Source organism: Peromyscus californicus, unplaced genomic scaffold (assembly GCF_007827085.1).
Source record: "Peromyscus californicus insignis strain IS unplaced genomic scaffold, ASM782708v3 Scaffold_3__1_contigs__length_106647218, whole genome shotgun sequence".
In the NCBI taxonomy this organism is placed as follows: domain Eukaryota; kingdom Metazoa; phylum Chordata; class Mammalia; order Rodentia; family Cricetidae; genus Peromyscus; species Peromyscus californicus.
In genome coordinates this window covers 106,327,178-106,341,101 of record NW_026294551.1, presented here as the reverse complement: position 1 = coordinate 106,341,101, position 13,924 = coordinate 106,327,178, and positions in this window count along the sequence as shown.

Sequence of the window (13,924 nt, the reverse complement as noted above, 5' to 3'; positions counted from 1 at the left end):
AGCCGTCTCCTCAGTCACTATGTTCACTTTCTAGGCAACATAGCAATATGGTAAATAAGAGTCTGCTCAGATGGTCTACGCTTAACTCTCGACTTTCTTTCCTTCCTTCTTCCTTCCTTCCTTCTTTCCTTCTTTCCTTCCTTCTCTCTTTCTCTCTTTCTTTTTCTTCCTTCCTTCCTTTCTTTTGTTTTTTTGAGATAGAATTTCTCTGTGTAGTTATGACTGACCTGGAACTTGTTCTGTAGAGCAGGTTCACAGAGATCCATCTGCCTCTGCCTCCTGAGTGCTAAGATTAAAGGCATGTGCACCTCAGCTATTTCTTACCAACCATGTTCTGCCTGGGCAAGTTGTGTCTTTGCTCTTGTTTTTCTGTGCACAAAGCAAAAATGACAACAGTAATTGTTACGTTGGGTTGTCATAAAGATTAAATGTAAATATTCGAGGAAAATGTTAATCTGTGTGTGACATAGTCAGTACTGGATGCTGTGATCACTGAGTGTAAACAAGTCATTCCCAGACTGTGTCACCAGCCTCTGATTGATGTCATCACAGAAGCAGAAACAAGAGAGAAGCTGCCTCAGCAAGGTAAACCTGCCTCAACCTCCCAAGTGCTAGGCCTGCAGGTATGCTCCACCACACTTGGCAAAAGTATTAGCAGATGAGGTTGGACCTCATCAAAATTAAAAACTTTTGTGCATCAAAGGGAGTAAAATGGTAACCTATAGAATGGGATGAAATATTTACAAATTATTGATAAAGTTGGCATGGTGGCACATGACTGTGAACCCAGCACTTGGGAAATGAAAGCAGGAGGATCAAGAGTATGAGGTTATCCTTGACTATAGAGAGTTTGAGACCAGCCTGGCCTATGAGAGACACTATCTCAATAAACAAGCAGGTAAAAAAAAATCTGATAGTCATATCTACAATTCTTTTAAAAGTGATGCCCATCTTCCCAGCAATATATAAATATGTATTTACATGCAGTTAGTGCCTTGAATAAATGCTCCATTGGATAGGAAATAAGTGACTGAGTCCCTCCTATGCAGTCATGGCACTAGAAGTGTCTTCTCATGAAGGGAGATGGTTATTTAAAATTGAATGTCTAGAGGGACCTGTTTCTCTGCTCTGCTTAGTGTTCCCATAGAGACAAGCTGGAGCAAGCTATGAAAATATAAAGAGAAATAGCTGTGGGCACAGGCAGACATTAAGCCCTGGATCCACCAAATATTCGGGCACTCAATGATGAACAACATGAAATGTTCTTAATAGAAAGACTATTATAGAGTGAAAAGGGAAGAAAGCAAGCAAGGACAGGAGAAAAGAAGGAAGGGAGAAAGGAAGGAAGGAAAGAGGAAAAGAAGGAAGGAAGGAAGGAAGGAAGGAAGGAAGGAAGGAAGGAAGGAAGGAAGGAAGGGCTAGCCAGCTGGTCTAAACAAAGCTTTGTTTTCTTTTGGTGGAGGAATGAAGAATAGAATGAGGTGGACATGGTGGTACATGCCTCTAATCCCAGTACTTAGAAGGTAAAGGCAGAAGGATGGGGCGGGGGAGAATGAAATGAAGATAAATCAGACATCAAGTGCCAATTTGATATGATCATTCTGCCTACTTTGAGAAAAACCTGTCCAGGTCTATCCATCCTCTGTAAGGCATTGAAGGAGGCCTTTGGTTTAGATGAATTACTTAAGGACATAATATTCAGACATGTAAAACATTTAAAAATTAAATGTGTGTGTGTGTGTGTGTGTGTGTGTGTGTGTGTGTGTGTGTGTACACACATACGTGCACGCACATACCATAGCCTGTGTGTGTGGAGGTTAGAGGACAATTTTCAGGAGACAGTTCTCTCCTTCCACCATATGGGTCCCAGGATCAAACTCAGGTTGTCAAGTTCAGTGGCCATCATACCAGTCCTATTCATATATTTTAAAATACTTCCATAAACTATCACTTATTTTCTTGTAGCATGAATCCTAATTGGTCTTAATAAAAACCCAGAGTCAGATATCAGGGTAAAAGCTGAAAGATCAGACATGCAGAGCAGTCAGCCATCAGAGAGACTTCTTACCTCTACCGAATCCTCAGCCTAAAAGGGAGCTGAACTCCTGTCTCCTCTTATCACTTCCTCTCTCTGCCCTACCATATCACTTCCTGTCTCCACCTCCCTAGTGCTGGAATTAAAGGTGTGTGCCACCACTACCTGGCCTCTGTGGCTAACTAGTGGCTTAGCTCCACACTCTGATCTTCAGGCAAGCTTTATTTGTTAGATCACAAACAAAATATAACCACATTTCCTATTAATGTGTAGTTCATCATTAGAATCCACCTTAGAACATGTCATTTTGCCTTGGGAATGGCTAGTTCTTATAAATGTGCTGTGCAGATAATACTTAAACTGAGTATGACATCTGAGTTTAACATCTGCAAAAGAGAAACAATAAACAGACAATATTGAACACATACAGAGAGAGAGAGGGAGGAAAGAACATAGAGAGGCCCAGGAATATGTTGTAGGCATCCAAAAAGCAATGGATAATAAGAATCTTGGGTGAATCCCTTTAATCCCAACACTGGGACAGAGGCAGGGGTATCTCTAAGTTCAAGGCCAGCCTAGACTACAGAGTGAGTTCCAGGACAGTCAGAGCTACACAGAAAAACAAGGGGGAAAAAAAGAATCTTGGGTGCAAGAAATAGAAATTCAAATCAACCTAATTTGTTTCCTGCTCTAACATGTCCTGTGGCAGAGTTGGCTTTAGTCACAAGCCAGGGGCTAACGGTCTCCAGCATTCCATTCTCCTTTTCCTTCGTTGGGTGAATTCTTGACAGGGTTTTGATTTTGTTTCTGTGGCTTTTGTTGTTGTTTTTGTTTTTGTTGAGACAGGCATTTGTGAGCTGCCCAATGTAAGAGCACTGAATAATGGTTTCCTGCAAGAGGACCAACTGCTCTAAACCACAGGCCCATCTTCTCAGCCCCGATTTATTTGTTTGTTTATTTATTTGTTTGTTTATATTCCCAATTAAGGAACCTAGGACCTTGCATTTAAAGAGAGTGCTCTGCCTCTGAGCTACATTTCCAATCCCTCAGAAAAGTTTATTAACACATCAGTTTGAGCTTACATATTAAATCCATTGCTACTTCACTCCCCCAACGGGCTGTGTGCTGGCCTTTTATGCTAACTTGACACGAGCTATAGTCACTTGGCAGGGAAAAAAACTCAATTGAGAAAGTTTCCACACCAATTTGGCCAGCCTATAGGCAAGCCTACGGGGCATTTTCTCGATTGATGTGGTAGAAGAAACTCATTGTGAACCCCTAGACAGGCAGTCCTGGGTGGTCTAAGAAAGCAGGCTGAGTAAGCCATGAATGGCAAGCCGGTAAGCTTTGTTTCCCTATGGCCATTACATCAGTTCTTGACTCCAGGTTTCTGCCTTGAGTTCCTGCCCTGACTTCCCTTAGTGATGAACTGTTGCCTGGAAGTGTAGGATGAAATAAACCTTCTTCTCTCTAAGAGGTTATGGGTTTTGGTTATGGCCTTTATAATAGCAATAGAAACCCTAAGTCAGCCTGAGAGTGCTGTGTGAGTAGAGACCCTGGCTATTCACTCCAGCACTCTTATTGTCTAACATACTGCTAATCCAGGAAGATTTTGGTTCCAGAGACAGAGATAGGGACAGTATAGGAAAGGAAGATTGTAGTGATATTTTATTTGTGCTGAAATGTGGTGATATTTTATTTGTGCTTTAATAAATAAAACTTGCCTGAAGATCAGAGGAATAGGAACAACCATTATAAGTAAACAAAGAAGTCAGGCAACAGTACACACACCTTTAATCCTATCACTTGGCAGGCAGGAATCTGTCTGGATCTCTGTTAGTTCAAGGCCACACTAGAAACAGAGCCAGGTGTGGTGGCATACACCTTAATTCCAACACTAGTTAACCATGGAGGTCTGGAGGTCTGTGCAGACAGATAGAAGTGACAGAGCTGGGCAGGAAGAGAGAGTGATGTAGCTGGACAGAGAGAGCAAATCAGATGGCAGAACAGCAAGGCCTATAGGCATGGGTAGAGAGGAAGTAATTCGTATTTGGAAGTTGCCGAGTTGATGAGATAAGGTTAGCTGTGGCTTTCCCTGTTTCCTGATCTCTCTCAGCCTTTCACCCCTATACCTGGCTCCATGTTTTTTATTTAATAAGACCATTTAGAAATTCATCTACAGAGGATGAGCTTGCTGCTTCTTAATGTGTGTCCCAGATACCATTCTAAGTGTTGTTCATGCATTGACTAACTTGATACTGTGTTATCATCCCAAGAGTTAAGTACAATTCATGGGGCCTATCTCTTTCTGAGTCTGCTTATATTATATAGTCTAGGCTGATCTCAAATTCACAATCTTCCTGCCTCTGCCTTTCCAGTGCTAGGATTAAATAGGATTAAAGGCATGCACTTCATTCCTGACCTCATCTTTTTTTTTTTTTTCTTTTTTAGCTTTTCAAGATAGGGTTTCTCTGTGTAGCTTTGGCGCCTGTCCTGGAAATCACCCTGTAGACCAGGCTGGCCTCAAACTCACAGAGATCTGCCTGGCTGCTGTGGATATCGTTCTGTATAAATAAAACACTGATTGGCCAGTGGCCAGGCAGGAAGTATAGGCGGGACAAGGAGAGAGGAGAATTCTGGGAATTGGAAGGCTAAGTGAGAGACACTGCCAGCCACCACCATGACAAGCAGCATGTGAAGATGCCAGTAAGCCATGAGCCACGTGGCAAGGTATAGATTTATAAAAATGGATTAATTTAAGATATAAGAACAGTTAGCAAGAAGCCTGCCACGGCCATACAGTTTGTAAGCAATATAAGTCTCTGTGTTTACTTGGTTGGATCTGAGCAGCTGTGGGACTGGCAGGTGACAGAGATTTGTCCTGACTGTGGGCCAGGAAGGAAAACTCTAGCTACACCTGGCTCTGCCTCCCAAGTGCTGAGATTAAAGGTGTGTGCCACCACTGCCCAGCCTGACTTCATTTTTTGATAGTCGCTGATATCAAAGTTCAATGGAAAGACCATTTGCCAAAAAACACAGAATAATCAGGATTCTCACTCAACCTTGTGTGATTACAGAGTTCATATAGAGAAAGAGGACTCTGCCTCTGGGTTCTGGTGGGAAGCCAGGGCTCCATGAGGATCGGGAATATATTTGTAAAAATATTCTACCAGGCTGGAGAGATGGCACTTGCATCAGGCAACTTACAACTGTCTTTAACTTCAGTTCCAGGGGTTCTGATACCCCTCAATTGTGAGGACACCTGCACTCATGTGCACATACACGCACATGCACGTGCACACACATGCACACACACACATACAATTTAAAATAATTTTTCCTGAGAAAACAGAGCACTCTAGGAAACCAATGCTGTGGTAAGGTTCTAGGCAGGGGCCCAATACATTGTGGGACTGGGTTCAAGGTTGGTCTTGCCATGAAATACTGTGTGACTTTGAGTAAGCTTTTCTAGGCATCTGTTGTACCCTGTAATTTATTTATTTATTTATATTTATTTCACAATTATAGCTGACCCAGGAACAAAAAAGGAAGTCCTTCTGCTTTTAGAGACAGGCTTTCTTGCAGCCCATCTAGGTGGGCCTCTAGCTGGCTGACGACAAGCAGGAGCCTAAAGTTCTGGTCCTCCAATTTCCACTTCTGAAGTTTCTCTGGTCCCACCCAGTCCCTTGGTTCCGCAGCTGCTTATAAAATAATCACTCAGAGGCTTATATTAATTACAAACTGTATGACCAATGGCTTAAGTTTCTTGCTAGCTAGCTCTATCATATTAAATTAACCCATTTCTATTAATCTATGTTTTGCCATGTGGCTGTGGCATTTCCAGTCTGCTGGCACGTTGCTCCTTGGGTGGCATGCTGGCATCTCTCCCACCTCTGCCTTTCTTCTTCCTGTCTCTCTCTTGGATTTCCCACCTAGCTATAACCTGACTTGCCATAGGCCAGAGCAGCTTCTTTATTAACCAATCATAGCAACACATTCACAGCATACAGAAAGACCATCTCACAACAGAAGATAACAACCCAGGCCTGTGTGTGTCTCCACCACCACATTTTTAGGGAGTGCTGAGGATCAAACCCAGGGCCTGTGGTATGCTAGAGCAGTTCTTTCCCCACTGAGCTACACCCTCAGCACAAGAATGGAAAATTCCTACTGGGTCACACTCTAGGAAAGCTTGAAGAAATTTTGAAGAAGAAGTGTAAATCAAATTTACTCAACATGGAAAAGTCCTTATTCTGTGGATCTAGGAGTTCATTCCAACCACTATACTGTTAGAAATTAATACAGGCATGTAGAAAGGAGCCAACAGGGAATTATCCTTCCCATAAGCTTTAGGGAGAGTTACAGACTTATCATAGGAAGCCTTAACTGAGATCTTGGGGTGGACTAATGTTAGGATACATAGCTGCCATGTACAGCATCATGGGAGGTCCTTAAGACAGACAGACCCTTCAGTTCCCAGAATGTCAAGCAAGATATCACATCATGGCCCCTGGCTGGGGCTTTGAAGAGAGAGTACCTTCTCTTCAATTCTCAGGGACAAAGGGAGTTTCTGAGTCTTACAGTTTTTGAGGGAAGCAAGGACAAGCTTTGTACCATGTAATCTAGCTTGGCCGTGTGTGCTAGGAGTCACAAGGTAGGAAGGCATTAGATAACAGTGAGGCTGTCCTTGTACTAGGGATCAGGGAGGTTGAGCATGTTCACAGCTGCCAGTGGGAGGGTGCAAACTGAACCCTTTTGTAAGAGCCATGAGCCACAGCTTACTTTATCAACTCCATCCTCCATCCAAGAAAAGAGGCTGCACAGGAGCTCAGCCTGACTTCTGGGAAGGGAGAAAGGTAGTCAGAGAGTCTGTGATCTAACACATATGGCATAGACGTGCATATTCTAGCTGGCATCATCATACTGTGTGGATCCAGCTCTGTGGCCTAGGGCAGGTCATCCTGCCCTCCTGAAGCAGCTTGTTATCTTCCTCTTTCCTATCTTTCCCATCAGTCTTCGGGGCTCCTGTGAGGATCAGATGGAATGATCTCCAGGGAAGTTTCCTGTGAGCCATCTTTGAAACTAACAGCCACTCCTTTTCTAGCAATGCCAATAAAGACAGTGGCTATTTTCTTCCTTAATAAATCCAGGAAGAATGCAAAATCCTCAGGATTCTGGCTGATCCCTTTAAATCAGCAAGCACTTTACCCACAGAGTAATCTGTCCCCTGCCCCTGCACCATGCCATCTTTGCAAAAGTTGCCCATGGTTTGTCTTCAGAGGAGTTGCTATTTCCAACAGCTGCTGTCCATATTTGTAAATTTCCACCTACAGGAGGATTTCTCCTGTTCTCTCAAGCCTCTTACTGCAGTGCCTCTCCTGGAAAGAAAGCCACTAACTCTTGGCTAGAGGACATTAAACTCCTTTGAGCTCAGCCCACAGCTCTGCTGGACTGTTTTCCTCTAACAGCTTGCATTTCAGCAAGTTACCCCAAGAATTCCTTAATCTCTAATTCACTCAATAAACAAGGCTTTAAATTCCTTAATCTCTAATTCACTAGATAAGAAGGCTTTAAATGAGTTTCTTGCTCATCTGTCTGAAAATGGCTTGTGGAAGAGGCACAAGGGATCATTTTACCTGGAGGACCCAATTTTGTTTCCTCTAAAGAACTAGCATAAATATCCACCTTTAAAAAATAAATAAAATCAAACACCTAAACAGAACAAAAACAAAGTGCACTCTAAAACTTCCATCTTGACAACATTTAAATGTTCCTATTCTGGATGGATGGGGAGTAAAGAGTTCCCAGGCAGCACTACCAGGCAGCCCTGCATGACATGGCACAGGTGAGCTCAGCCTTTCTGTTGGTGCCAGGTATGTGGCATGATTGATCCATGAGTCACCTGGCACACCTCAGGGAGTGGAGCAGGATGGGGATTAGAGGCAGACTTGTCACTGGTCCCTGGGAGAGTCTCAGATTCCTTGAGAAGCTCCAGAGAGTGCTTGTGTATGCAAGAGGCTTGAGGGAGGTCTCTTGGAATCAACATTTCAGGGAAGGAAGAAGATGGACATCTCAAGAGCCTCAACAGAGTCTTCACCATCCCTGGGAAGCTCCATGTTAAGGAAATCCTACATAACTGACCCAAGTGTTAGCTGACTCCAAGAAGGACCAGGCACTGAGAGGACTTGTCCCTAAGAAGCTGATATGACGTTGTCCTTCGGGGTGGGCCAGGGTGATGTTTCTCTGTTTGGAAGCTTTCTTTGAACTTGTGCCTTTTTCCATTCTCAACCCTCCTATGATAGAGGATGAGCCCAATCTGACCCCAGGTTTAGGAAGAAATGGCGGAGTGGCCATGAACTAGACCTAAAGAAACTGTCCAAACAAAGGGCTACACCAAGAAGGGGAAGAGAAGGAATGGGATGTGGAAGGGGTAGACATAGAAGAAAATTTGGGAGAGGGGAGAGGAGAAAAGAAAGGAAGGGAGAGAGGGAGAGAAGGAGGGAGGGAGACAGGAAGAGAGAATGGGAAGAGGAAGAGAGAGAGAGAAAGGAAAGAAAGTGAAGAGTAAGATAGAGAGGAAAGGAAGAGATTGAAGAAAAGAAAAAGACTGTTCAGAGTATCTTGGTGTGGTCATCAGTGGCCTTGGATCAGGCACTGACTTAGTCAGTTAATCCCCAGTGCCTCACACCTCTAGGCTCACTCCTTTCTCCATGGCTGTCCATCACTCAGCTATCTTATGGACCAGGAAGGTGTGCACACCAGAGAAGGCCCCAGTCCACATATCTCGTTGTTGCTCTTTTTAAAAATTATTTCTGCCTTATTGTTATGGAAAAATAATGATCACTGAGAGATTATTGTATGCCTTTTTCCTAGAAAAACGTAGAACCAGGTATGGTTGAAAGTTTTCTCTGGTCCCACTCGGTCCTGCAGTCCTGCAGCCACTTATAAAATAATGACTCAGAGGTTTAATATTATTTACAAATTGTATGGCCTATGGAAGCTAGCTCTTACATCTTAAATTAACCAATTTCTATTAATCTATGTTCTGCCATGTGTTCCATGGCTTTACCGGTCTGCTGACATGTTGCTCCTTGGGCAGTGGTGGGTTGGAGTCTCCCCAGACTCCCCCTTACTATTTCCTGTCTCTCTCCTTGGATTTCTTGTCTGCCTCTAAACTGCCTTGCCATAGGCCAAAGCAGCTTATTTATTAACCAATGGGAACTACACATATCCACAGCATACAGAGAGACATCCCCCAGTAGTCAGCAACCATCTTAAAGTGCTGGATAAAGCACCTCATGTGTCTTGAGTTTTGGTGGAGCCTCTCAACTATTGGTTTGGCTTTATTTCCAGAAATGGATGTCAATGATACCTGTTGACACTTAAATAAGCTGTCACACTCATAGATCAGGTCCTACGTGAATGGAGCTCCTCCCCTTGCTTGGAGTGTTCTGGTATACACAGTTTTATACACATAAATATATAGCTGGATTGCTTAGGCTATTACATGACAATAAAGCAAAATGTGTGAGACCAATCATAAAATTCCCAAATAGCTCATGGACTCAGGTTCCATGAAATTCACTGTCATTTCTCCCATCTGAGATTATCAGTGGCCATGGTCTTCCACTGGTGTCTGAAGATCATAATTACAGTATTAAGAAGTCACACAGCAGTTTGACTTTATTTCAATACCACCTCTGTCCTGCCTTATTGGAATGAAGCTGGTGTACTGTGAAAGCATTTGTTCATACAGTTGATGCTTTATATCTGCAGTTAATATCCATGGACTCAAACAATTATTGAAAGTATTGGAAAACATAGTAACATCTAAACTCAATATGCAAAGACTTATTCCCTAGACAATATAGTATAATAACTTTGTGGGACTGGAGAGATGACTCCATTGTTAAGAGCACATACTGCTCTTGCAAAGGACCTGAGTTTAGCTCTCAGCACCCATATTGTTGCTAATAACCACCTGTAACTCCAGTTCCACAGGAAATAATGCCCTCTTATGGCCTCCATGGACACTCACATGCATGTGCACACATGTGCATACACACACACACACACACACACACACACACACACACACACACACAAAGAGAGAGACAGAGAGAGAGAGACAGAGAGAGAACCCATTTACATGTCATCAACTGTGTTGAGTATTAAAAGTCATGTAGAGATGGCTTAAGTAGACATGTCCAACTCACCAGCCTCATACATACCAGGATAGGTATGACTGTGGCCTGACACTCTGTGGATAGTAGTGTCATATAGCGATGTCAAAAGATTAGACAGGGCTGCAGAGATGGCTCAGTGGTAGAGTACTTGTCCCATAAGCATGAGGACTGGAGTTTCAGCCCCAGCACCCATGTAAAAGGCCAGGTGTGGTGGTATGTGCTTAGCACTAGGAAGGCTGGACAGTTGGACCCTGGGTTTGTTGACCAGTTGGCCTAGTTTACTTGGCAAGTTCCAGGACAGTGAGAGACTCTGTCTCAAAAATCAAGTTGGATGTTTCGTGAGGAATGACACCTAAGGTTGACCTCAGTCCTCCACATGCGTACAGGTGCACCTGTACATATATGAATATGTACCTCGGCCTCCACAACATTGGATAACCTTGAAAAGCATCTGAGGATATGGGTAGGCTTTACATAAATTTTTTAAATGTTTTACATGTAAGACACATTAGTGTCCTTAGACATTGTTGTCTCTAAGGATCCTCCCAGGTGGATGAAGAGGGACACTGTATACTAACATAACTGTTCCAACTTAGTCTAACCTAAAGAACAGAACCTGACACTAGATTTTCATGTAAGTTGTTTGGGAAAGTGTTCCAGGAAACTAGAGTCAGGGGACTACTAGAGTCAGGGAAAATGAGGACATTGGCAAACTTATGGAAGCTATGATACCATAGCTTGGACAGCTAGCACTGGGTCTCACTGGAGTACCCTGGGAACTATGTAGAATAGAGTATGCCTTCAATGTGTCCACACCAGACATGGGTAATACACTGGCTCCCACCATTCATTGACCAAGGGATGAGCTAAAACATTCCCATTTCCAGAAATGAGTGTGCACATAACTGAGAGGACTCCTACAGACAGCTTCATGGATCTAAGGTCAGGGAGCAAGAGCTGTCCCTGGCAATCTGAAAAGTGTTGTTTCATGGCACTTCCTCCTAGCTCTCCATTCACAGCAGTGCAGATGCTTAGTTAAAAATGTCAGTCATGGGCTGCAGACATGGCTCAGTGGTTAAGAGCATTGGCTGCCCTTCCAGATGACCCAGGTTCAATTCCCAGCACCCACATAGCAGCTTACAACTGTCTGTAACTCCAGTTCCAGGGAATCTGACACCCTTACACAGACACACGTGCAGGCAAAACACCAATGCACATAAAATAAGAATACGTAAATCATTAAAAAATGTTTTAAAAAATGTCAGTCATGGCTCAGAAGGTAAAGGCACTTGGTATGTGTCTTAGTTTGGGTTTCTATTGCTGTGCTGAGACACCATGACCACGGAAACTCTTATCAGGAAAACATTTAATTGAGGTAGCTTGCTTATAGTTTCAGAGGTTCAGTTCATTACCATCATGATGGGAAGCATGGCAGCATGTAGGCAGACATGATGCTGGAGAAGTAACTGAGAGTCCTACATCTTGCAGGCAACAGGAAATGGTCTGAAAGTCACACTGAGGGAAGCTTGAGCAAAAGAGCAAAAGAGACCTCAAAGCCCACTCCCACAATGACACACTTCCTCCAACAAGGCCACACCTCCTAATAGTGCCACTCCCTTTAGGGGCCATTTTCTTTCAAACCACTACAGTATAATTGTAGATCTGAGTTTGATCCCCAGAACCTATGTAAAGGTGGAAGGAGACAATTGACTCCACAAAGTTGTTCTCTGATCTGCACATGTTCACCATGGCATATCAGTGGTTCTCAATCTGTGGCTTGTGACCTCTTTGGGAATTGCAAAGCAGATATCCTGCATAGCAGATATTTATATTAATAGCAGAAAAATTATAGTTATAAAGTAGCAATGAAATAATTTTATGGTTAGGGTTCACCACAATATTTGGAACTGTATTAAAAGGTCGCAGCGTTAGGAAGATTGAGAACCATTGGCATACACACACATCATGTGCACACACACAAATACTAATTTTAAAAAACATAAATCAACTCAACACCAGGGAATGGAGGCAGAGTCGGAAGCTCAAGGTCATCCTCAGCTACGTGGTAAGTTTCAGGATAGCCGGAACCTAGTTTCTTTCACTGAACATATGTATTTGAGAGTCAGACATGTGGCATGTCTCAAAATCTCAGCCCCTTTTAATCATCAATACCCTGTGGGATACATATACCATGGTTCATTTATCCATTCAGCAGTTGTAAGACATTAGGCTGTTTCTGATTTGAGGCAATTGTTACTAAATATGCCCTCTTTGCACAAAGGCTTTTGGGTGAACATGTTTTTACTGGTCTTAGATAAACTCCTAGGATTGGGACCACAGAATCAGAAACATAAATATGTGACTGAATAAGCATTGGCAGAGCTGTGTTCCAAAGCAACCCTACCATGCCACTTACATAGTGTCCTTGACAAAAACAACTTAGGATTGTGGGTCTTTCTTTTTTGACATTTATTTATTCTTAAGGGGGAGGCATATGCCCATGTCACAGTGTGCAGATGGAGGTCAGAGGACAACATTTGAGAATCTGTTCTCTCTTTCCACCATATGGGTGGGATCCAGGGTCCAAACTCAGGTTTTCAGGCTTGGTGGGCAAGCACCATCACACACTGAGCCTTTTCATCAGTCCCATCAGTTGCTTTTATTTATTTCTGATAAACAGTACCACAATAAATATCCCCATAAATAAGTCATTTTCTATTAGCTGTTAATATCTTTATATCATACACTGAGAACAAGAACAAGTAAGCTAAAGGATAAGGAAGGTTGTTTGCTGTCATCAAACAACCTCTGGGTGGTGGTGCCAATTTGCTCACCTGCCAGTTAGCTTTGGCATTGTCTGCCTTTCACATCCTCACCAATAGTGTTCAATGTGAATGAATGTTTTTATCTATTTTTAAGTTCTTATTATTAAAAGGGCTAGGATCTCATATGCTACTGTTGTGCAACATTCCTAAGGAGATGGAAAAGAAATGCCTATTTACCCTAATAGTGAAGACAACGGACCAAAGAAGGATTTCACTGAATCCAGCTTGGTGAGTAAATGAGTTTACTAAGATTACTCACAGGCACATGGGTGACTCAAAGCAGCTGTACCACTGCAAAACCCCACCCCTCTGTCATTTTTTTAACCTTTGATATATTTTAGTATTTCCAAGATTCATTGTAGCTGGAAAAGGTATAACTGTTTATTTTGTTGCCATGGCTACAGTCTTCTGTAAATCACCATAGTGCCCTGCTTCATGACGGTGATAATCATGACATGCCCACAGAAAACAGCAACACTATGATTGCCCTGGATGACTCTGAGCTCCTGGCTCAAGTAATCCTCTTACTTATAGCATATGATTACATACAGAATAAGTAGTTGGTACTATAGACGTGCTACCACATTCAAAAAAAATCATGCTTCTAAGGGAAATTTTGAGATGTATCTATTTTTGGTGAGCATAGTGATAGATGTCAATTAATGCATGGTGATTACAATCAGTCAGTCACATTCTGTTTGGCCTCTGGAATTCCTCATCAGTACATTCAGTAGTGCTGCTCTTACCTGCAGAATGTAATTAGTCCTTCTAATTTCCTGAGCTGCTGACCATGCATTTGGGCAAAGTGGTTTCACAAAATAGGAATGCCTGACTGAATGAGACCTTTCTAAGGTTACAGATCAGATCTACTCAACATG